This window comes from Rhinatrema bivittatum, chromosome 15 (assembly GCF_901001135.1).
Source record: "Rhinatrema bivittatum chromosome 15, aRhiBiv1.1, whole genome shotgun sequence".
Taxonomy (NCBI): Eukaryota; Metazoa; Chordata; class Amphibia; order Gymnophiona; family Rhinatrematidae; genus Rhinatrema; species Rhinatrema bivittatum.
The window spans coordinates 64,712,592-64,734,805 of NC_042629.1; the positions used below are offsets into that span (position 1 = coordinate 64,712,592).

Genomic DNA, 22,214 nt, shown 5'->3' on the forward strand with positions numbered 1-22,214 from the left:
TTGTATGCGCGTAATTTTTTTTTTTTTTTTTGAGCGTGCGAGGCAAAAGTAGGGATGTAATAAAGGATGGGTAAGCAACTGAGATGCGTGCAGAAAATCCGTGCTAAGGTAAAACACAACGTGGAACCACTCGCAAATACACTGCGCTCGAGGCCTTAATGTAATAAACCGCGCAGAAACCCACATTAATGTGGTGACCCCCACGAGTGACTCTTGGGGCAAAAGCTTTTCCCCTTTCATAAAACAGTGAAGTAGTTAGTGGTCCAGGAAGTGGGACTGAAGTTGGGTTAGAGTCATTTCCGACCACACGGCAGCTGTACTGGCGGACAGACACTGGTAAGCGCTGGAAATGCAGCAGAGATTTCTTCAGCCGACCCACAAAATGTACCAATAGCGCCCAGAAAAAATAAGGTGCTTCATGATTAACCCAGAGCTGCACGGACACACGACCACACTAGTGCCAGCGATGGCGTAAACCAGCCTCCAGATACGTGCTTTAACTTAACTCCTCCCTGACCCAGGCACTAAAAAAAAACCCCACGTTAACCGACACCTGGTTCCTTGCTTAGCTCATGAATAGTTAATTGCCTCTTTTGCATTCCATTTGCATACACTCGCGCAAAACCAGCTGCGGGTTTATGCACGTGCTGAACCCGTTATTACATACACGCTTAAGACTAGCACGGGAAAAGCACTCGCAGACACTCTCTAGCAAGTATGCGCAAAAACCTGCGGTAGCTTTAGTGCAGCTTATCACATCGGCCCCTAGAAATGCTACAAGTATCCTGCCAGCGTTAGATGTATTGTAATAGCGTCCATTAGATCTATTAGGAAAAATATTTAAAAGCAACTGTTGTGGCATTCATTTTGATCTGATAAAAAGTAAGAATTATTATTTTTAGCTTTTGCAGTGTGCCAAAGCAGTAACAGTACTTGTTTTGTTTTTTTTGTGTCTGCGTGTAAAGAATAAGCTTCTGTTCTTTATCAGGATCCAGCTGTAAAGTTTGAACTTGCAGGGATTACTAAGCGGGGTATAGGTTGTGTGAGGATAAAACCTTTGAGTCCATTCTCCTGTGGGGTCCTGAGTCACCAAACGTTTTATCTCTTGTGCACAGTTTGTGACAGTAAATAAGCCAAATCTTATGGGAGTCTTCCCTATGACAGAATTTTCACTTCGATTTCCCATTTGGTGTATGCACATTTTATTCTGTCCAAAAATCCCTATTGCTCTGTTTCTTTCCATCTCCTGTGATAGAAACGTCTCTCCCTCTACTGACAAGCACAAGGGATCTGTGAGGGAGTGGTTGTGATTGTCGAGCTGAGCTGTGGCATGGATGATCAGACTTAGATAGGCAGCATGTTAGGTGTTTGTGTCCGCCCATCCACAGCTTCCCATACTGTGAACACCACCTCGAAATAATGTTTTTGATGACTCCTTCTGCTCCTGGTTAAGTCATTTATGCTCAACATCTGAATTGTCTTCCCCATTCCTGCTCTTTGCTAAGCCCTCGCTGCGTTCTCGGCATCAGGCTGTGCGTGCACTAGCGTTCAGGCTCTAAGCATTAAAATCCTGAGAAGTTACTGACTCATCCTCCGTAGATTTAGCATGACTTTTAAATCAAGTCCTGGGGTTGTCTGCGGCCTTCCATATTGACGATGCCATTGAAGTACGTCAATACTTTCAGAAATGACCTGAAAAATAGGTCAAGTCCATAAAGGCTTTGGGATAAAATTTGGAAGTGTTTCAGTTCTGAAGGGCTGAATGGAGTGGGCAGGATCGGAATCTAATCCAAACCGTTAACCTGTCCTTCGACCAATTAAATTTCCACAGGCCTGGCTTTAACTACTACAGAGCCCTTCTACTTTTATTTGAATACGTTATATTCAGAGTTGCATGTTTATTTTAAATTTTTTTTTTTATTTGTGAAAGGCGTGATGAGAAATCCCCGTCGTGTTTCAGAAATCAGGACTGAGCTTTGTGACTGAACTAAGCACGTTTACCGTATTAGCACAGGAACCTGATGGTCAGCGCAGTCGCTCCCAGGCTCGCTCAGTCCGCTTGGGAGCGGGCACCCCCTGACCTCTTGGTGATGCCTAACCCCAAAACCTGGGGTGGAGTAGGATCAGAACTGAACTGGTAGGAAGCAGAAACAGATCCTGGTCAGGATTACCTGGATGTTTCTCACCAGGGCATTACAACCGTAACACACTGCAACATATTTTCTTTCCGACATGGGATAAAAACAAAACCCTGCAAATACAGACTAAAGTTTGTTTTTTGTTTTGTTTTTTTTTTATTTCTCTACCTAGAATCTGTGCCAGAATTGACACATGTCTATGTTCAGAAATCATCACTAGATTATGAGGACTGAAGTGAATAAAGGCATGAGAGACGCACCTCATTGAAACACCGTTGCTATGGTTGCCATCTGTCCTCTCTTTTATATTAGAGGAATGGAAATGCAAAGAAGATGCTGGCTGAGAAAACCAGCAAAGCCACAGCATGCGGTGGTAATCCAATATCCCTTTCAGAGCAAGGAAAGGTATAGGATGTGCTTCATTCAAGAATAACGTACCAATTTACTGAAAGTACATTAGCATGCCTGCGCATGCCAGCGATCATAAAAGTTGGTAAGAGGGGCCAGAGGTCTTAATCTTCCATTTGAAATGCATTGCAGTAAAGATGTTTGTTTTTTAAAGTGAAAAGGGTATCCGAAGATAAGAGGTTTAAGCTTGGTCTGCAAGCCTCCTATGGATGTATTTAAATAAAGCAATTCACCTTAAACTTCTGGCTTAAAATGTGAGCTCTCCTGCCGTTTCGTTTTGTAAGAAGGGAAGAGGTCGTCGAAAATACATAAATAAAAAGGGTAGAATTTTTTTGTGGTCAAAAAAATCTAATTCCTACAGAAAGAAAGTTTGGCAGCTCTGAGATCAGATCTGAAGATGGGGACGTATGTGGTCTGAACATTTCCCATGCAGCAAATCTTCAGATAGCTCTTCTTATCCAAATAATCCAATTGTTTGCTCATAAACCCTTTCCTATTGATTTTAGGAACATTTTACACCCTTCAGAATGTGGCCTGGCAATTCTTGACGCAATAAAAAGTCTTGAACGCTGTCTTCATAAATTGACATTGGTTAAGAGTTGAGCATGGCCATCAATATCTTTTTGAGTCATCAAGCTACAGTGCGAAATTTTAACTTCAGTTAAGTTTTTCTCACAGAACCACCTGTGCCTCTTTGGGTACGATGCGAATATAGATCCCAGTATTTTTAATTGATGCCAGTTCTACCCCACACTACAGGCCTCATAAGCAGGGCTGACCTTAGAGGGAGGGTGGGGCCCCAAAATGCTGACGAGTGTGGCTTCTTTCCCATGCTGACAGGAAATGATAGTGCAGGGCCCCCTTAAAGCATAGGACAAGGGGCAATTGCTCCAATTTCCCCCAACCCTTCGCCCCTCAGGGCAGCCCTGTTCATAGATGAAAGTGCTATAGTTTGGCATTAGATACAGTATATGAATTCAGTTCTTATGATAAATCTCTGTTCTCTTCCTTGAGCTCTTCTTTGGTTATTCCCCTCTTTCTTAAATCCTAGAATAACTGCTCAAGTTCGTGTTCTGGGTACTGTTAGCCATTAGCTTGCCCTCTTAACCAATTTATTATCAGAGAAGTATAGAGTTCCATTGGGGGAGGGGAGGTTGGGTAGGAGGCATGAGTAGAAGGATGCCCACAAGTACAAGCAGGGGGTATCCCTGCTGTATTTGCTAGCAGAAAGTACTTGTATGGAATATTAGAGTATACCAGCTCAATTTCATCTTTGTCTAATTCTAAAGTTTACGGTGATCTTTCCCTTAGGAAACAGGCTGTATGGTGTTCAGCTTGAATAAACTCACTGTACTGTGATAAATCAATTGAAGTCTCAGACCAGGCAGTCCCAATCTTACCGAACCGTTAATGTATGCTTGCACGTCTACTGCAACATGTACCTAACTTTATCTGTACACATGCGTTTAATGTGTTTGGGAAGTATAGAAATCACTGTTGAGAAGCTATTTCTGCTCTGAAAGGCCCTACAGAAAATAATATATCTGTGCATTGGAAGAGGACTCACTTACTTCTCTCCCCACAATGTTTTTCCTACATGGAAATAGAGCATCTCGGTGACTGCATCCTCTAGGTTGACTGTAGGACATAAAGACAACTTTTGGATGCGTGCAAAGCATTCTCCATAAAATAATTGAAAACATACCAAGAACAGTCTAAATAAATGACCCATCTACAGGAAAACTGATTCCTTTCCATATATTCTCGATCAGCTCTTGGGAAGCTCTTAGCTAATCAATTTCCTATGTAGAAATGTCTATCTGCTAGATCAGCATTTGTAATCCATGGGTAAGACGAAGAAGAGGAGGAGCTGAATAGATCAAAGAGAATTGTCATTTGGACAGCCTACATTTAAAATTTAGTTTAGAATATTCACCAACAAGGCCAAAGGAAAACATTACCTTTTTTTAAAAACATTTTTTCTTTGAGGGTCATATTTGATTCTGATAGTAGATATTATCCCAATGCATGGTCTTGAGGATTTAGAATTCCTGAGGCCTCTCTCCAGTCTACATGACCTTGAATAAACCAATTCAGTTCACTCAACTGTAGTGACTTAGTAATATTACTACTGGTAATAATAATGTGAAGGGCAATGTTGAGTGCTTTGAGGTCCTATTTGCTTCCAAGGTGCTATGTAAGTCTTAAATTAATATTCTGGTCACTAGCAGCATCTTCTTATTTATAGATTGCTAGCTCAGTATGGCTAGACAGGAAGCATTAGTTCCAGTATGATTGTGTTTTGTTTATGTAACATTTTCTTATTTTATTGATTGCTATGTTGTAACCTCAATGACATGATTAAAAAAAAAAACAAAAAAACCCCGCCCCCCTCCCTCTCAAACACAGTTCAGCCTTCCACAGTCCAAAGCAGTTTCCTCTGAATTTCTGTACAGCCAACTCCTGTGGAAGCTTAGCCAATAAATGTATTAAGTTATTCCCTGCCCTGTAATGTTTTTCATGTGTTAATATTTATTTCCATGCATCTTCGTGAGCTAGCCCAGCGACCACACTACTCTACATGGCTAGTGAAACACAAATGGATTAGATGCTTATACTACCTGTGCTAGTAAAACATGTAATGAGGACACACACCTGACGCAAATACATTTGAATGTCTGAGGTGATTCTCCTAGAAGGAATAGCGTACATTGAGAAATCTCCCCGTTCTTTATGAAAACGGCATTGGAGTCTGTTTACTGTTTGCATGTAAGCCTCGCATGTTAAACTGACCTAAAATACAAGTAAATAACATTTCATAAAGAAGTAAATCATTTCCAACTCTACTATTTTGATCTATACTTTTGTTGACGGGGGGAAAATAAACCCAGTGAGGGTAACTTTAAAATAAGTGCACGCGTGCCCGTATTATACGTGTATATGGATGCACGGAAACACGATAATCTTAGAAGCAGGCTTCTTAAAGGTTTTCAAATCCACAGGAGCTGATTTTTATTGTGGTGCTGTCTCTTTGGGAGAGAGCACCCAATGAGATGTGTGAGCATCTTTTAAAACTCACCTTAACTTGTGCATAATCAGATGTCAAGATAGGCCATCCTTTCCTATTGTGCAGATGTTTGTGTTTAGCTGAACGTCAGAGCAAATGGGGGGTGAATCCATAAAGGAGTGGATCAGGACAGAAACGAATGTAACAAAGTTGGTATATTTTTACACACCAGAAAGGCTTCAATCAGCTGTATGTGTGTGTATATATATATATATATATATATATATATATATACACACACAAGTATATATATACTTGTGTGTATGTATATATAATATACTTGTGTATGTGTGTGTATATATATATATATATATATATATATATATACACACATATACATATACACATACACACAGTGAGGTAGATATTTAAATGGCATATCTGGCTATATTCAGCTCTTATCTGGCTAATTTTTAACTGGGTAATTAGTTATCTGGTTAGAATTTAGCTGGATAAGGCAGGAGGCATTTTGGGGAGGAGTGCAGTTAGCCACATACGTTGACCGGCTAACTCTGACTCCTCCCCCCAGTAACATCTCCCTGGGTTCAGTATTAAAAGGTCCAATCAGTCCCTGCAGTGACATAAGAAAATGGGTTCACGTCTGGGCTCTCTATTGCACCCCCCGACTGCCAAAATCCATCCCTTCCTGGAGCGAGGGTGCAGGGCTGGAGCCTCCGGGAGCGGGTAGGACCCTCGCTCCCGGCAGGTGAGAGAGGGAGTCTGGGGTCAGCCCATTGTCTTGTGTCACTGTGGGGGGTGGGGCAGGGGAAACGATTGGACCTTTAATATTGAAACCGGGGAAAGGTTGCCGGGGCTAGGATAGGGGGGAGGTATCGGGCATGTTTTGGAACTGAGGGATGCTGGGCTTGACAGAAACGTTTATTTAGTCTCACATTCGGACCCTTTGATTTATGTTTTTTTGGTTTTTTTCTTACACTGACAGCGCTACTTAACCGGATATCTCTGAGGATAACCAGTGAATTAGAAAGTTATCCGGCCAGACAATTTTAAAACCTAACCGGCTGTATTCAAACATAGCCGGATAACTTGCCCACTATACGAGCCACTGAATATTGGCCTCCTCATTTCCATCTCCATTGGGCCCTTTTTTTTTAACATCACTTCCTCCGTATTCTTACAATTTTCATTGAAGAATTAACGTCTCTAAACGCTGTTTCCTTACAGAAAGCAAACCGTTTTTGGGCTAAGACCGTTCTCTGGAAGGAGGTGATCTCAGAACTGTGCTTCTCTTTGTTAGCTTCAAAAGAGTTAACTTTTTCATTTTAAAACAAGCGTTGGGAGATTTCACATCTTGCATCTTCACAACTGTCCTTTACCTTGTTACTCTCTGTGATAATGAGGTGCAGAATCTGCTCTTCTAAGTGGTACAGGTCATACCTCATCGCAGTTTTAAGTGTGTGTGTGTGTGTAAATGTGCTATTTGCAGAAAAATAATTGTGCTTACCAAATCCGTTGCTCTTGGTGTGAACCAGTGCAGATCTGGATTTGAAAGTTAATAATATCCATTAGTTCATACATCTTCTCATGAGTAATTTTAACTACCGCACGGTTAGCCATTCTCTTTTTGCTTTCCTCTGTATGTTGCTTTTTTTCCTTGCATTCATGTGTTTCTTATTGGCTTATGACTTGTTCTGCTCCCATTGTGCATTTTAAGGACTGCGTGTAAGCACTAGTGAAAGGCAGCAGGAAACCAAAGGGAAGGGAGAGATTGAGGATGTTGACTTCCTTTGCAAGCAATATTTGTCATGTCGCCTGTGGCTCCGGCCAGGTCTCTGACCTGGTCCTCCCTTGGCTTTATGTGCTCTTGGCCTGGCGTCCAGTGATGCTCTCAAACACCATACTGGCTAAACAAAAGAAAGCCAGCATAGTGCTGTGGCTTTCTCGGGGCGACACCTGCACTGTCACTTTTAAAATTTGGGTACAAAGCTCCTGTAGATTTTGCACAGAGGTGAACAGCTTGAAAATTGCCTCCTGAAAATCCAGTATCGGACAATAAAATAGCTTCCAACCTTGGGGGTGTCTGGCTTGATTTTCTGACTCAATGTCTCTCGCTTTCTTTGATTTTTATTTTTATCATTCTTTGCTCTTGCCTCTGTTCTTATTTTTTGTGTTCTGTTTCTGGTGTCCTGCCTTTTTTTCTGTGTCCGTCCTGTCTCTTCCTTTTTGTCTCTACTTCAGCAGCTATTCTCTTGTCCTGCGCTTCCTGCCTGTTCATCTTCCTGGTCTAAGACTTTCAAGTTGGTCTCCTTATGTTGGCAATCTGTTAGCCTCTGGTTATTCCACAACAAATTAATGCTGAACATCAAAATAATGGTCCTTAGTATGTTTCCGTTGTGTACTATTCCATCATCATTTGATTTTAATCATCACAGCGTTCCAGTTAGTGAACAAGTATGGAGTTTGTGGTGGTCACTGACCCCCAACTCGTCATTAATATCTCAGATCAAAGTTGTTAAATCTTTTTTTTTTTTTTTTGCAAACTGCTCACGATTATTTATTTATTTATTTCCACATTTTATATACAGTAGTTCCATGTATAGGAGATTGCAGCCGCACGATTTTCAAACTGTTTTGCAGGCTTTGATACTGACCAGGCCGCTCTACACTGGGCTTCCAGCAAATGTCCATTACAATTAGTAGAGAACTCTGCAGTCCGCCTTTTGATGGTTATTCCAATGCATGACCATATAACTCAAGGTACCATGCTCGCCGCACTGCTCACCTGTTAAATGGAGAATCCAATATAAATTATTGTCCTGATACATAGAATTCTCATGGGGACTCTGACTGCTGAGTTAATAAATTCCTGAGGGCTTATAAATCTTCCCGTTCATTAAGATCTGAAGGGAAGAGCTTAACTGAAGTTCCTTCTGTAAAGATAGATCACACATTTGAACATCACCAGGGTTATTGCGGCACCGATTATCTGGAACTCTCGAGCGGGACCAAATTCAGAAAACTGAAAGCGACAGCTCTTGTAAAAAGGCTCTGAAGACGCATTTGTTTAAGAAAGTATATAACCAAGAGTTATCCGTGTAGGCGATGTTTTGGTAGGCAAGGATGGGACATAAGTTTTTACTAATTACCTGGCTCAGCTAGCAGATGAGGAACTGATGTAGGCCATTTTGTATTGGGTCCATTTTGATTATTTCTCTGTTTGTTCACTGATTTTATGCCTTGAACCTCTTTGTGACGAGCACTGAAAAACTGTAATAAAATTCTACTTTCCCCATTCCCCTTCATTCCTTATCCTTTTTCTCCTGGATACCTTCCTTTTCCCAATCCAGGGTCTCCCTCTAAAAAACAAAAACAAAAAAAACCCCCATTCCCAGTCCTCTCTCGTGCTCTCTGTTGGGTCCTTTCTCCATCTTCTTGTCTTCCCCTGCCCCCATCTTTGCTCTCTCTTCTTCCTTACCCCCTCTCTTTCCTCTTGCTATCTTGCCCTCCCTCCTCTCTTCCAACCCTTGGCCACTGCCATGCTGCAGGAGAAAGTGCTTCCTCACCTTTCACCCCTGATTGATTCATTCTGTTCACCTGATCTAATTTGCAGGTTATCCACAGGCCTAGTAGGCCTTTGCCTAGCATCTTGGAACCCTCCCCTCTCCCTGCCAGTGCCAACTCCACCCCACCCTCACAGCATTACATCCTCCAAACTTTAGGAGAGTATATTCTGACCACAGTGAATTCAGGTGGGGATCAAGTCAGAGAGCACTCCTAGGCCCCACCCCTTCAGTCTTCCATGCAGGGATGGGAACCTGTGAGCGCAGGCTGACTTAGTCTCCACCCAGACTCACTGTAGTTGGAGGTCACATCAGTGGGGCAGAGCTCCTGAGGTCTGTGGGTAGTGGCAGCAGGCCCAGAAACTCTTCCTCCCAGCTTCTGCCTCCAGAGAAGTCCCAGGGCCCACCCAGTGCTGGCTTCTCAAAAATACTCAGCTGACACTTGAGGAAAAAGAGGCAGCCATGCTGATCAGAAGGGAAAGGGAGTGCAACAGGGGCTCCCTCCGTGCCACAGAGCCTAGAAATCCTGGGTTTTCACTTGGAGGTCTGGAGCCCGTTCTCTAAAAAAAACAACCCAGTTAAACACAGAGTTCCCAAGTATGCAGATGCCATTGTCCTACAATGGGACAACCATTGTTTAATTATCTTAGTTTCTGAAAAAAATCCTGCCAAGACCCATTGCATTTCTAGTGAGTGGTCAACAGGGGCCTTGTGGAAGCTCTGTTCCACCTGGTAAGATGCTCTTGGTTTTACGAAACAACCTAAAGAGGGATTCCTGGGACAATATCACCAGCAGTCACTGTACATCTAAAAACTGATTGTTTTTTTCCACCAATAAATGGTAGGACCTGCAAATCCTAACATAGTGCAGTCATAGCAGAGTTGTACAGAAGACAACAAATTACTCCTATTTACAAAGATGTTTTTCTTTCCCCAAAAGCCTACTGTTATGTTTAAACCATTTTTTTATTACTTTTGCCAAACAGAAATTAAACGTAACCCATACCAATGAATACTCTCTTTCTCTCACCAAGGTGGCCACTATCCATGTTCCACAAAGAACCTAACAAAATTACTCAAGGCAAACATGGACACTGCCCAATAATTAAGAAGCAGTAACCTTGATTCCCAAAGCTTGCATTGTATAATCAATACCAACAGATCTTGGGTACTTTATGATTACATTTTTAGCTCTAGGTGAAAGATGCTTTTAGATGTTTTTCTTTTTTTTTTATTTTAATTTAAGTTTTCAGTATAGCTGGATAATTCCAAACCTATGGAAATGTGCAATGCTATCACAGAAAATGGAAAGACAACTAGCGACCCAGAGTAAATTGTTTTGTAACCCAACAACTTTTGTTTGAACATACAAGGCCAGGAGAGATGATCATTCATGTTACTCCTGGCGTTCTGTTGATAAGGACTGAGAAGAACGTACGAAGTTTCTGCAATTGAAATGCCCTTCACTAGCTCCCCTTCACATTCTCTACGCATCTCACTTAATAAATGCAAATTATGATGATGATGAAGTAAGAGGAGAAAAAAAGACAGCCCCCCCTGCGTGACTCTTCAGATAGTGATAAATCCGAGGACGCTTCCTTATGCCCCCCATCTCGCCGAACATGAAAAGAGTCAACATCAAGGAAAATAAATCACAAATTAGCATATACTTCACTGAACTTGCACTAGCCAAGCCAGCAACAATACAGATCCGTTGTTAATACTCCATCTGAAAGTTCTGCTGTTTGCTTCTATTAAATTGTTCCACTCTGCTTGAGAATGTGCTTTTAGGGCAATGCTTGCCATTTCAGGGATTACTGGAATTTCAATCCCAGCAAAATAGATGATGTCTGCAGACCCACCACACACCTGCACCGCTCTCTTTCAGAAGTTTTGTGGCTAATCCTTAGGCCAGATTTGTTGTTTGATATTTTTTTCTGTAGACATCAGATGGAATAAACCCCTTTGCAAATCTAAGCCAATACCTTCTGGTTATTTATTTGCTAATAAAAAATCATGATACCTTTATACGTTCCAGCTGGATTTAAAATAGTGTGTGTGTGCATCTTTCTTGCTCTCTGTTGGGAAGGATCAGCCAGTGCCATTAATTCAAAGTGATGCATCTTGCTTATGAAATCAAGGCAAAACACGTTTATCTAAAGCAAAGAGAATAAATTTACATTCAAATCTCCTTTTGCATGTGCCTGATAGTTCAGTTGAGTTACCGGAGATGTATAATGTAGCAGAGTGTCTCTGTATGTCATTTAGCTCTAGGTCTTTTTTTATTTTAACCAATATAACTTCTGAGGTTTTATGCTCTGATGAAAAAATGGAAATACGCTCAAACGTTTAAAAAAAAATAAAATAAAATAAAAAAACAGTAGGTATAAGGGGAGAACATAAGAACATAACATAAATACCATGCTGGTTCAGACTAAGGTCCACTGAGCTCGGCACCCCATCTCCGAAAGTAGGCTGTCCAGGTCACAAGTACCCATCAGATCCCAAAAAGTAAATCTAGTCCTGTTCACTCCAAGGGATAACAATTGCTTTCTTTAGCCCACTGGCTGCTAATGTTTTATGGACTTTTCCTCCAGGAACTTGTCCAAACCTGTGAAGTTTTAAATTCATGGAGCTAACCCAGTGTCTTCCTTATAAGTTATTAGCCATCATAATAGGCACTCCCGGCAGTGGACTACCTTAATTTGCCTTTTATCTAATCATAGGCCAAAAGTTATTTCTTTTGGTTTTGTTTTTTTCAATATTTTGCAGATAAAATGCACTTATCTTGTTTCTCTTTGAAGAACAAACCTCCCTACACGGAACCGTGTTTCCAGAGTCTGCGACAGGGGATACTCTTTTGTAATATGATTTGCTTCTTTTATATTTTGTAGAAGAAATAGTTTTTTGCCATTGTTGCCATGGTTTACTTTCAGTGCCAAAATGTCTACCAGAAGCTCCTATTATGCCTATTATGATGGCTACATTGATGGTTAATAACGTATAAGGGAGACACTGGTTTAGTTCTTTGATAGAGTTGCGTTCTTCGGTTATCACACCACAGTTGCACGTGATCATCTTATATGGGAAGGGTGGGGGGATAAAAACCATAAGAGGGACAAGCAAAAAAAATAGTTAAGAACATACGAACATGCCATACTGGGTCAGACCAAGGGTCCATCAAGCCTAGCATCCTGTTTCCAACAGTGGCCAATCCAGGCCATAAGAACCTGGCAAGTACCCAAAAACTAAGTCTATTCCATGTTACCGTTGCTAGTAATAGCAGTGGCTATTTTCTAAGTCAACTTAATTAATAGCAGGTAATGGACTTCTCCAATAACTTATCCAATCCTTTTTAAACACAGCTACACTAACTGCACTAACCACATCCTCTGGCAACAAATTCCAGAGTTTAATTGTGCGTTGAGTAAAAAAGAACTTTCTCCGATTAGTTTTAAATGTGCCCCATGCTAACTTCATGAAGTGCCCCCTAGTCTTTCTACTATCCGAAAGAGTAAATAACCAATTCACATCTACCCGTTCTAGACCTCTCATGATTTTAAACACCTCTATCATATCCCCCCCCCCCCCCCCCCTCAGCCGTCTCTTCTCCAAACTGAAAAGTCCTAACCTCTTTAGTCTTTCCTCATAGGGGAGCTGTTCCATTCCACTTATAATTTTGGTAGCCCTTCTCTGTACCTTGGATGCATTATCCTATTAAGACAGAAAACAAAGTTCCCATTTAAGGTCTGCCATTTATGGTGGCATTTTTGCAATACGTACTAGGTTTTCAAATTTCCTTTTCGATTTTTTTTTTTTCAAATTTTATTTCATTTATAAACTGCACCCTCTAATAAAAACTGTGGGTGGAGTACATTGTAAATAGTGTCATATAAAAAAATTCACAAACAACAACAACTTAATAATAAAACCAATAAACCTGCACAAATAAACATTAAATAAAACCAGAAATATATAAAACAAACATTGAATCCCTCAAAAAGTATAGGTAATGTAAAACAAGGAAACTTTTCTCAATGGAGAGAACGCTCTAGAAAAGGAGTTTGAGGTATGAATGGGAGTAGCATCAGCCAACACTTCTCAGAGAGGGTGGCTGCATGGAAATGCCTCCAACGGAGGTGGTGGAGAGGACCATAACAGGGTTCAAGAAAGCCTGGGATAAGCACAGAGGATTACTAGTTGCAAAGATGTGACAGGGAAGATAGATCAGCTGTGATCATCTGGGATCTAAGGCTTCCTACCAGAGGGAAAAAAGTAAGTGGGTAGGCTAGAGAGGCCTTACGGTCCTCATCTGCCATCATTTTCTGTTCCTTCCATATTGTAGAGTGACAACATTGTGAAAAGTTCGAGGCCTTGCAGTCGATTCCCTGCCCTTCCCCCTCCACCCATGTTTTCTTTGGAAGGAATTTTCAGACTTACGCAATGGCCATGTGGTTTAAACAGCATATATGTGCGTAAGTAGCATGCATGGGCATGTGTAAGTTAACAGTGGAACGAAGGGTTGTTGGTTTAGGGGATTTCCAGGGTGGGGTTCTGGAGTACTATTACTATTTTGTAAGTCGCATAAAGTTGCCGAACTTGTCCAAAAATATTTTCACACCTGCTACTTGAATCGTGCAATTGAAAAAAAATTGGATGTCGTCTTGTCTGCAATTTTTGGGTAGCCAGAATAAGAAAATAAGACTTGCCACACTGGGTCCAACCAAATGTCCATCAAGCCCAGTATCCTGTTTCCAACAGAGGCCAAGCCAGGTCAGCAGTACTTGGCAGGATCCCAAGGGGTAGATAAATTCTAAGTTGCTTATCCCAAGAATAAGCAGTGGATTTCTGCAGCGCTACCTTAATAACGGTTAAAGCACTTTTCCTCCAGGAAACTTTTTTTTTAAATGTAGATACACTAATAGTTTTCACCACATCCTCTGGCAATGAATTTCAGAGTTTAATTATATGTTGAGTAAAAAAAAATTTCTCTTATTAATTTTAAATGTATCACTTAGTAACTTCATTGTGTGTCCAATGGTCCTTGTACTTTTTGAAAGAGTAAACAACTGATTAACGTTTAGTTGTTCCATTCCACTCATGACTTTATAGATCTCTATCTTATCTCCACTCAGCAGTCTCTTCTCCATGCTGAAGAGTCCTAACCTCTTTACCCTTTCTTGATAGGGGAATTGTTCCATCCCCTTTATCATTTTGGTTGCCCTTCTCTGTACCTTTTCTAATTCTGCTATATCCTTTTTGAGATGAGGTGACCAGAACTACACACAGTACTTAAGATGAGCTTGCACCATGGAGCGATATAGAGGCATTAAGATATTCTCTGTTTTATTCTCCATTCCTTTCCTAATAATCCCCAGCATTTTATTTGCTTTCTTGGCTGCTGCTGCTACATGCTGAGCAGAAGTTTTCAATGCATTATCAACGATGAGGCCTAGATCTTTTTCCTGAATGGTAACCCCTAATGTAGAACCTTGCTTTGTGTAGCTATACTTTGGGTTACTCTTCCCTAATGCATCACTTTGCATGTGTCCACAAAGAGATCTGAGTAAACTGGTGGGGGTTAATGGTGGGGGTCTGGTGAAGGTTTGGGTAACTAAGTGGAGGTATCTGCGAACTGCAATTCCAAGTAAATTATTTTTAGACCAGTGTACGTGCATACTTTACAATATATACCTGCTTCCATGTTTAAATGCTGTTATTACATGTGAATTGTTGCAGTCATTTTTTTATATGGGTAGAGAAAATACATGTATTTATTAACTGCACAGCTCCCTCCACACAGCTTATAAATTGATAACATAAATCTCTGTGGGCCCACCTACATGAGCCAATTGTCTAGTGTGGACAGTTTTGAAAGTGGGCTCCTTATCAGGATGATTATCCTAATCGTCTCAGAAAGGGATCAAAATGTTAGTATTTTATGGGATATTAAATGAAGGACTTTTTATACAAAAATGTGGCAGGAGGTGCCTGCATTTATTGATCGTTAAGGCATGAAGTCCTTTCCTCCTGGCTAAGAGCATCTGTTTAATGGGCAATCACTTTTTAAATAGGATCCAGTTAGCATCAACCCCACATTACAAGCTGGCAACTCATCTAGGCAAGCAAAGTGCCTGGTTCAAGATTTCTTGGCCCGCACTTATGTCCCACATACAGTATAGGGTAAAAAAAAACAAACCAGAGGCTGGAAATAGCTGTACTGACCACTGCATGTGGCATAATTTAAATTCTGGCTGAAAAATATTGCACAACCTATAGTAAATGTATCTTAGAAATAATTGGAGTGAGCAAGTATATGTGTGTGTGTGTGAGATCCTCAGACAGTTTCACTGACACAAATATGGCAGGCAGACAGACACAGCCGTGATCCATTAAAATATGTCCCCCCCTGTTTCCTCCTACACAGAAAAAATATAGTACTCATGGGCCAAAGACTACCATTAACTAGTCTAAAATCCCTATGCCTGGGATGTTTTGCACAGTGTTTATGGGCTTTCATGATGATGGCTGGTAAACTACAAAGAAAATAATAGTAATAAAAAAAGAGTGCAGATAAAACCAATATGTACCAAGCAAGATGTAACATTTAATTATGTGTTTTTTAGATCTCAGAATTTTTTTTTTCCCTGTAGCTTGGGAATCTGACACCGCGGCTCACTGCAAAGTTCTAAGAACACAATTATTTTGAGGTTGATTAGAACATAGGTACAGAACATTGTGCGGACTGGCAACACCCACCGAGGCTCTCGTGAAATGGGTAATAATATCTTTTGGAATTTAAATCAGTGCTTGGAGATCCCCAGGCTCAATGAATAATTGATATGGCATATAAAGTAACTTAAAGTACTTCACTTAAATACCATTAATTTATTAAAACAAAATCAAGTTTAGATGGAGAAAGCTTAAGTTAGAGTAGACTGATGAGACAACTCTGTCAGCTGAAGTACTTAACCCTAACAACAAACTGGAACAAAAGCAAAATGAGTGAAGAACGAGAGATACTGTTCAATAAACCCTAGTGTTGGAGAGAGACGCTTTGCTACAAATAGGTCTTTTTTGTGAGGTAAGAAATATAAGTAAAAAGCAAACTCATGTAGCTGGAGGCGGGAGGAAAGGGTTTTTGGAGTAGGATGCGCAGTTAGTTTACATCCCGGAGCATGCATGGGTACAGGGAATTCCTCCCCCGTCAGACGTGCTCAGCAGCAGGAGATGGAAACCAATATGGCAGATTGATTTGGAATTCATATTCCCTACATTCTTAAAAACTAGTATGCTGAATACCTCCTGATCTCTCTGGACCAAAGGGGTCCAGATTATTAATGCAAAAAACAACCTTTTTTATTATGGCAGTTCCTTTCTTCATCTCTATTGGCTTCCAGCTGGATTGGAACTATCCTTCCCTCGGCTATGGTGCCACGAGCCGCCATTTACCAACTACATGGGATTTTTCATCCCCATTTTATAACCCTCTCCCCCACCCCCAGCTCAGCAGTGTCAGCTCTTGGCCACAGACCACGGCTTTATCTAGACTCCAGTATGCGTGCATCCTAACTCCAGCCATTGGGTGTCACCATTGATCAACTGCTAGGGCTCCCCTTACCTCTGGAAAATGTGAATGTCGCCTCCACAGCATTCCCCTTCCTGGCCCACAAGAAAACATTTCTGCTAGAGAGCAGATGACAGCACAGTATGATTCCCTACTTCTAACTAATAGAGCAATTGCCTTGTAGCATTTGACCTACTGATTCACGTCTCAAAACGTTGCTTCACACTGTTACATGACCCACAATTTGATGCTGTCTTTATCAGGGGGCCAGTACTTATTTAAATCAGTGTGGTTTTACTCCCATGCAATTAATCACTTCTCAATGGTTCTTATTTATTAAGATATAAATATATTGTCTTTCTGTTCTAACCCTGGGGCAAGATTTAGCTCGACCCTGGCATATTTGTTATCTGCACGACCATCCATGCGAAAGAGAAAAATCCTCAGCTCCGATTTCCCCCCCCCCCCCCCCCCCCCAGCACCATCAGAATCTGGCAGATCAGATAAGAAAGCCAGTCGGTTTCCCTCAAGCGTTAGCTTAATAAACGGAAAAACACAATTGCCACCTGGAAAGGAAAGAGAATGGGGAAAAAAACCCCCAGGTAATTTGCAACGAGCTGCCCTCTGCTCATTGCGTTGGTTGCAATGGATCCCAGGCGGCAAAGAAATGGAATCCGATACCTGCTAGAGCAGCATTTCCTTTCCCCAACTAGTGTGCCACTAGAAGGTGATGTTGCTAGAGGGTGCAGGATAGTGGTGGAAAGAGAGGGAAGGTGATGACTATGTAAGGGTGGGGGAAGAGGTGGTAGGAGAGGGAAGGTGATGATGTCAGGGAGTGGGGGAGAGGGGTGGAAGGAAAGGGAAGGTGGTGATGATGATGCCAGGAGTGAGGAGGTAAAGAGAGAAGGTGATGTTGATGCCAGGGAGTGAGGGAGGAGGAAGAGATGGTGGGAGAGGGAAGGTGGTGATGCTGATGATGCCCGAGGGGTAGGGGATAGGGAAGATGATGATGCCAGGGGCATTGATTACGATGCTGGGGGAAGAGGGAAGGGAGAAGGTGATGATGTCAAGGGGTAGGGGGGAGAGAGGGAAGAGAAGAGGAAGTGATGATGGGGAAGAGGGTGGTGTGCCACAACAAAGTGACCCCTGGATCAGGGGTGCCACAAAACAAAAAAGGTTGTGAACCACTGTGCTAGAGGATTTACCCATGCAAGCTCCCTCCCTCGCCCGTCCGTGCACTGGCAGGGATCTCACTCACTCACCCTCGCATCCCTCCTCCCCCGCCTCCCCTTCCCAGCGGGCTGGCTGTGCAGGCCCTGTGACCCGTCCCAGGTTGGGCTAGCCGGGGCCGCATCCTCTGGACATCTTGTATACCCTGTGTGGTGCACCTTTCTGATCTCGCTTCCTTCTGATTTGTAGCTTTCTGTGTAGAAATCATTCTTTGTGCGAAATAATCATAGTTTATATGCAGAAAAGAAGATGTGTGCACAAACCATGCTTCCTGCAAACAAAATATTAGTTTTAAACCCGATTTTAAAAGACCTGTGTGTGGGGGGGGGGGGGGGGGGAAAGGGTTATGCATGCGGCCTGGCCCTGTGCGCGCCGCACGCGTTTTACAAAGGGCCCAGCCACGCACGTAACCCCTGTTACGCGCAGAAGTGCGGGGGTGTGGTCTGGGCGAGGCAGGGGGGCGGGCGGGTGGGCCGGGACACCACCATTAGATGCTGTCCTGGGGAAGCGCTCGCCAGCCAGCACGCGGAGTTCACTTCTGCTCCCGAGGAGCAGTAAGTATAGAAATAAAAAAGAAATGTGGGGTACTAGGGAGGGGTAGAGAGGGGAAAAGGGAGGAAGGTTAGGTAGGTGGGTAGGGAACTGAGAAAAAGGCCGATCGCGTCACCACATGTGATTTACAAAATCCGCCCCCCCTCACCGCGTGAAGAAGAGCCCACACATGCACGCGCAGATGTTGAAATCCGCGTGCATGTTATAAAATAGCCGCGTCGGTGTGCGTGCGCCGGGAGCCACGCACACGGACGCGCGCCCGGGGGGGGGGGGGGTGTCTTAAAATCGACCCCGATGTGCATTAATCATGTTTTGCTAGGGGCTAAGCCTTTTCTTTGAGCTCTTTCTTTTTTTTTTTTTAACTCCCAGTATATTCGCGTACTGATAGCTTAGTGCATCAGGAGTTTAAAAAATGAGCTTGCATTGGCTCCCAGATTTGTCCTTGAGGCATCGCAGGGTGATGTGACCAAGGTCACAGGGAGTGGCCGCAGGATTTGAACTCCCACTGCTCTAACCAGGGGGCTCCTCTCTGAGATTTTCTATTTCTCTTCTCTAAATTGCTGGCAGCAAGAGGAAACCTTAAAACATTTTCTATTTGTTTGCATTTTTTGGTTTTTTTTTTGTATGCCAGGGATCACTTAGCTGCCTTCCCTAAGTTAGGTGGACCAGTTTCAGCGGTGATTAGTGGGGAGTGGGGGAAGGATATATTCCCTCCCCCAACCAGTCTTTAATCTCATGGGTCTGCCCTGCAGGTAAGCGGTCACTTTAAGAAAAATGTTTTCTAAAACACATTTGCTTTTATGAAAATATTTAAAAGCCCTCCCTCTCTCTCTCTCTCTCCCTTCCTTCCCTCTCCCAGCCAGACACCAGTTGATCATTGACCAACAATCCCTCCCTCTCTCTTTCCCCTCTTCCCAGTCAGACATCAGATCATCATTAAAAAAAGATAAGAATAAAATAAGAATTTCCCCCCACTCTCTCCCTTCCCCTTGCCAGCCTGCAGCACTACTACAATTACTATCCCCACCCTGTGGGATTTATTTTCCCCATTTGGGGCCAGTCCCAAGGCCCAATCTCTGGGAGTGGAGCGACTGCAGCTGAATGTTAATGAGCCGGCATGAGACCCAGTCAGGGTCTGCTCCACTCTCAGTCCCACAGGGGGCCCTGTCCTTCCCTGGCTTCGGTATGGGAGGTGGGGCCTGAGACCTGGCATAGTCTCCTGCTGGCTCATTAACATGCAGCTGCTGCCCCCCTCCCCCCCAGATATGGGGCCTCAGGACCACCTCCAACTGGGGGGGGGGGGGAAATAGTCTGTAGGGCATGGCTTAGGGGAGAGTCTGGCTGTCGTGCAGGGTGCAGTGCAGTGCTTGCAACTCCAGAGTGAGCGTTACTTCCTCCTGATCCTCTTGTACCAGCTGGCATGCTGCCGGGGGACTGGTGGTTGACTATCGCTGATCTAGAGTCAAGAAGGAAGCCCCCTCTGATGGAAGATCCTATCCTCTCACTGTATGGAAGAGGCAGGCCGGAAGCTGGAGTCCCACGCTCTCTTAATATTCATTAAGCATGCATTTGTTACATAAATGGCTTCATAACTGCAGACTCTTAGCCACGTCTTGTTTGTGTAGATCAGCTGCAGGATGGCTCCTATATAGATTCTATAATCCTCTCTCGGCATTAAATACAGGATGTCTGTTCCTCTCACTCCTAGCTCCCCCTATGCCGTAGACGGGCGATGCCTACCTAAACTTATTTCGTACGCTTTGCTCTTTATCCGTTAAAGAAAAAGAAATAGTTTTGCTGTACCTTCCAGAAAAATATAACTAGAATCTATGACTGTAACTTTTAAACTGGTGCGCGGGCGCTCATGTGCCTGTGTGTGTTTGGCCCGTGCCCTGGGACACGGCCATTTTATAACATACGAGCACGTGTGACCACAATGCTAAGTGGACATGCCCCCTCTTGCCGCTTCGACCGCGTAAGTGGGGGGATTTTATAAGCCACGAGCGCCAATGCCAGTGACAGTTTTCCCAGTTCGTTCCCAGTTTTCCCAGTTAAGGGATAGGACTTCCAACCCCTCCCCCCCCCCCCCCCAGTTTAATAGCCTCCCTTCTCTCTCGATAGCCCCGAACTTTAAAACTCCGCCGATCCACCTCGATTTCTTTTTGTTTTATAAGGTAAAGTTACGCGGCAGTGCTCGTTAAGTATTTATGGCAGTGCTCGTTAAGTGTTTACACGCGGATTTCAAGGTAAAATCCTGGAACGTCCATGCCCCGCCCCAGACCACGCCCCCATCCCTTTTGGAAACTTTTTATTTGCAGGCGCGGCGGCAAATTACGGGCGAATCCGTGCAGCTTTTAAAATCCGCTCGGCACGCGCCAGCCCAACACCTTCGCGCATCCCCTAATTTCGATGCGGGTCGGGCCTTATAAAAATCGCCTTTATGTGATCCACGAAGGAACAGAGAGATGGATTAAAGGAACGAGACGGTCAAAATAATTGTTTTGTCTTCCTTCACTACTTAGTGGAGTGGTTGGATTCGGATTATCTTCACGTGAAGTCAATTACTGGCACTGGTTCTGCTGGGAGCAGTTAAAAGGAAGAGAAGATTGAAGGGTCACCAAAACAGCTTCCCAATGGTGTTCCATGGAAGGCAGATCATTAGGCTTCCCGGATCCCTGTGATAAACTCTCAGAAGATGCCTGTTTGTGGTTTAGTTTCCACCTGCGAAGATCAGTAACCACAGGTAGGTTAATTAAAAGGGAGAAGGAAAAAAAAAATCCATCAAAATGCAGGTAGGAGCAGAGAAGAGTTCCTGTGATAGCCAGGCTGCCGTGCGCTTATATTTACACGTCTCGCAGTCAACGGAGGTGGGGGAAAGCTAGCGCCAACTCGTAAAGATCACTGAGGGAGCAGTAAAAACAAAGCAGGCTCCAGGAGAAATTAATTGGATGACAAACTGGAAATCCTCCCGTATATATTTCTTCAGACTCTACCAAGCTACATTTAATGAACTCACCTGAACTGAACACGCGCGCCTAATCCAATAGCACAAAAAATGTGGTCTTAAATAGGAAATTCTTTTTTTTTTTTTTTTTATTTTGGAAAGAGGAATGGGAATAATAAAAGAAATACTGCATTTTGTACCAGAGAGAAATGTTCATAGGAGGCTTCTCCATGTTAAGATTACTTCCAAGGCCAGAGAAATGACAAAGGAATTGAAAAATGTCTTTGTACTCCAACTTGCTCAGTCGATTCGGTACAGAGTGCTTTTGCTAAGTATATATTTTTTTTTATTAGACTGATCCAACTTTGATTAAGTTTCTTCTTAAAGGGCTGAGGGATGAATGCAAATAGTCATAATACTGATCTCATTTGTGAAAAATGGTTTGACCTTATAGTAGTTTTGAGTCTCTCATCTATTTCAAATCATAATCCAAACTGGGTGACTTAAATTAGTCTAAAATCCCTGGACTAGAGGATCTGTGTGTGTGTGTGCGCGTGTCTATATGCTGGAACCATTTCTGATATATGAAAACGTTTCACAGTGCTTTCAAGCCGATGTACAGACACATGCATTTGGTATAAGAAGAGCTATTAAGAGAGAGCACACATGACTTTTCCTAAATTTCAGACAGCCAGCCACCAGAGGGAGCTCCAAAGGAGTTATCGGAAACCAGAAATGCGATGATAGTAAGATAGCAAATTACAGCAGATAAACACCAAAATGGTCC

At 42.8% G+C, this 22,214-nt stretch overlaps 1 protein-coding gene across 4 annotated transcripts in view; it reads right to left on the minus strand.

Moving 5' to 3' along the window:
* The window catches only part of KAZN (kazrin, periplakin interacting protein), a 663,662-nt gene that overhangs the window by 597,212 nt on the left and 44,236 nt on the right, over positions 1–22,214 (minus strand). Inside the window, exon 1 of one of the 4 annotated variants that reach the window (XM_029579162.1) lies at positions 11,158–11,174. The exons of the other annotated variants lie outside the window; for them this stretch is intronic. The gene's annotated coding sequence lies outside the window, so the exon portion shown is untranslated. Of the gene's footprint in view, positions 1–11,157; positions 11,175–22,214 lie in introns of those variants that run through there. 4 annotated transcript variants of the gene reach the window in all.